Source organism: Canis lupus, chromosome X (genome assembly GCF_048164855.1).
Source record: "Canis lupus baileyi chromosome X, mCanLup2.hap1, whole genome shotgun sequence".
NCBI lineage: Eukaryota > Metazoa > Chordata > Mammalia > Carnivora > Canidae > Canis > Canis lupus.
In genome coordinates, this window is record NC_132876.1 from 75,365,166 (window position 1) to 75,368,039 (window position 2,874).

The 2,874-nt window shown below is 42.3% G+C and overlaps 1 long non-coding RNA gene across 1 annotated transcript; it reads right to left on the bottom strand.

Annotated features, from left to right (window-relative positions):
- Nucleotides 1–1,232: 1,232 nt before the first annotated feature.
- LOC140628720 (uncharacterized) lies at nucleotides 1,233–2,450 on the bottom strand. Its single transcript, XR_012026725.1, has 2 exons — nucleotides 2,279–2,450; nucleotides 1,233–1,743 (listed from the first exon to the last, which is right to left on the bottom strand). It is a non-coding gene; the product is annotated as an uncharacterized lncRNA (long non-coding RNA).
- Nucleotides 2,451–2,874: the final 424 nt, after the last annotated feature.

Consider the following 2,874-nt stretch of genomic DNA (forward strand, 5'->3'; position numbering starts at 1 on the left):
GAAAATGCTCTGCATCACTTGCCATCAGGGAAATACAAATCAAAACCACAATGAGATACCACTTCACACCAGTGAGAATGGCGAAAATTATCAAGGCAGGAAACAACAAATGTTGGAGAGGATGAGAAGAAAAGGGAACCCTCTTACACTGTTGGTGGGAATGTGAACTGGTGCAGCCACTCTGGAAAACTGTGTGGAGGGTTCCTCAAAGAGTTAAAAATAGACCGGCCCTAGGACCCAGAAATTGCACTGTTGGGGATTTCCCCCAAAGATTCAGATGCAATGAATCACCGGGACACCTGCACCCCGATGTTTCTAGCAGCAATGTCCACAATAGCCACACTGTGGAAGGAGCCTCGGTGTCCCTCGAAAGATGAATGGATAAAGAAGATGTGGTTTATGTATACAATGGAATATTCCTCAGCCATTAGAAATGACAAATACCCACCATTTGCTTCAACGTGGATGGAACTGGAGGGTATTATGCTGAGTGAAGTAAATCGGAGAAGGACAAGCAGTGTATGTTCTCATTCATTTGGGGAATATAAATAATAGTGAAAGGGAATATAAGGGAAGGGAGAAGAAATGTGTGGGAAATGTCAGAAAGGGAGACAGAACATAAAGACTCCTTACTCTGGGAAACGAACTAGGGGTGGTGGAAAGCGGAGGAGGATGGGGGGTGGGGATGCATGGGTATCGGGCACTGAGGGGGACACTTGACGGGATGAGCACTGGGTGTTATTCTGTATGTTGGTAAATTGAACACCAAAAAAAATTATTTTATTAAAAAAAAGGAGGGAGTACTTGAGCTGGACATTGGAGGATCTGTGTGACATTACAAGATCCTAGATTTTCAGAGTTTAAGGGGCCCACAGAGACATAGTATGCTCATCATTATATAGATAAGAAACTGAGACTTAGAGAGAGAAAAAGATCTCATAAGAAGTAAGGAAAAAGTTGGGATTAGAACCAAAATTTCCTAGTTCCCAATCTATTACTCTTTCCTCTGGGTGCTGAGGAAGGATGATGTTCTAGGTGTAAAAAAGGCCTAGAAGCCCTAACGCTTTAACACAATGCATCAATCTGCCCCCCTCTCAACGAACATATACATACACACTCACACACACACACGCACAGATACACGACAACTCCAAACATGATATGGGATCTCTCTTTTTTCCATAAGACCAGATTAATTTAGCATGTAATACAGATAACACTGAATTCAAATGCCAGGTCAAACACCAATTCCTTTTTATTTGGTTAGAAATGGGCCATGTGTTGATGAATGGCCTCTTTGATGTATCCTGCCATCTCAAAAGCCTTAAGGTTGAGAGGACCTCCTTCTGTTCCTTTTTGTCCCATCACCACAAGGTATACAGATTCAATCTGAACTACAGTAACTGCCTGGCTGCCCCGACTCTGGCCTTTGGTGCGGAGGTCCATGGTATTGTTGCCCTCAGTGTAAAGGTTGTCCCGAATCAATAAGCATTTGGTCCCTGCAAGGGTGATTCCTTGAAGAAACAACTTCTCTCTCCCCTCTCTCGCCAGCAAGATTTGAATTTCTTCCTGGGTCAACTGGAGCAAGTTGCCTTCAGGGTAAGAAGCTAACAACCATGGTGGGGAATTGGTGATAATCGCTGCATCACAGCACATCCCAGTCTGTAGGAAGAGGGTGATGCAGTCTTGCCAGACCTCTTCGCTGATATCCCCTATGCACTGCATGGTTCAAATAAGTGGTCTCTAAAAGAAAAATAAAGTGCTTTCTAGTAATTTGGTCTGCAAAATAAGTTTGTTAGCAGTTGGCTTAGGATGACTGATAAGCTGAGACTGAAATAACCTAAAAATACAGTCTGTTTCTGATGGCCTCTCCCCAGCAGCAAAGTAGAGCAGGTCTTGGTGACTTGTATGAAGATATGGTCCAGCTGCCCTCTACTGTGATTTATCAAGCTACCTCTTGAACAGGAGTGAGGTCACAAAGGCTTTGTGACTTTATAATAGTCATCATCCACCACATCATGGGTGACCTTTGGCAGCAGCTTTCTGTACCTCTAGCTGTTGAAACAATGGGGCAAAGCACACCTACTTCTCTAGGACACCATACGCAGAACACCAACTCCCAACAGTGGAAAAGCCCTCAAAGTAGAACAAAAATAGTCAGTTGGAGGTTTGGTTACAAAATAGGACAGATTTGCTGCAGCCACTAGCATGTCAGATGTTGGCTAATCCTGCTGAGGTATGAACTCTAGGTACAAAGTCGAAAATCCCACAAACTCACCAGTTTACAGCTCCTTTTGGGAAAACCACAATAGCCTCCTCGTGGTTTCCCTGCCTCCATATTTGTTCCTTTCAGTTTATCTTCTGGCCCACACCAGCTGTGAGTTTAGACTTATTTATTCCTATCTAGCCATTCAGTATTCATTATGTGTCAAGTACTTTTCTAAGCACTGTAATATAGTAGTGAACAGAGAAACCTCATGAAATTGACATCATAATGGGGGAGACAAAGAATAAATAGATGATAATAGCATCCTTTTTACTGAAGATATTTTTAGTCTAATACTTTATTTTCCTATATTTCTCCTCTTATCTCTAGGCTTTCTTTACTATAGTGGGGATCCAAATTGACTTCTGACTCTTCTTCAACCTTTGGCAAGGTACTGTCTGTCCCTAATTTCCTCTGAAATGACAATAACTTGCCTTAAGGAAGAAATGTTAGGGGGGGATGACTAAAGTTAATGGTGGATAAAATCTGGGAGAGCTTTGAAATTTTATTTATGCAACAAATATTTATTAAGTATCTACTGTGTGCCAGGTCTTTTCTAGACTTTGGAGATCTAGCAGTGAACAAAAGTTCCTGCTGCTTAAGCTGAC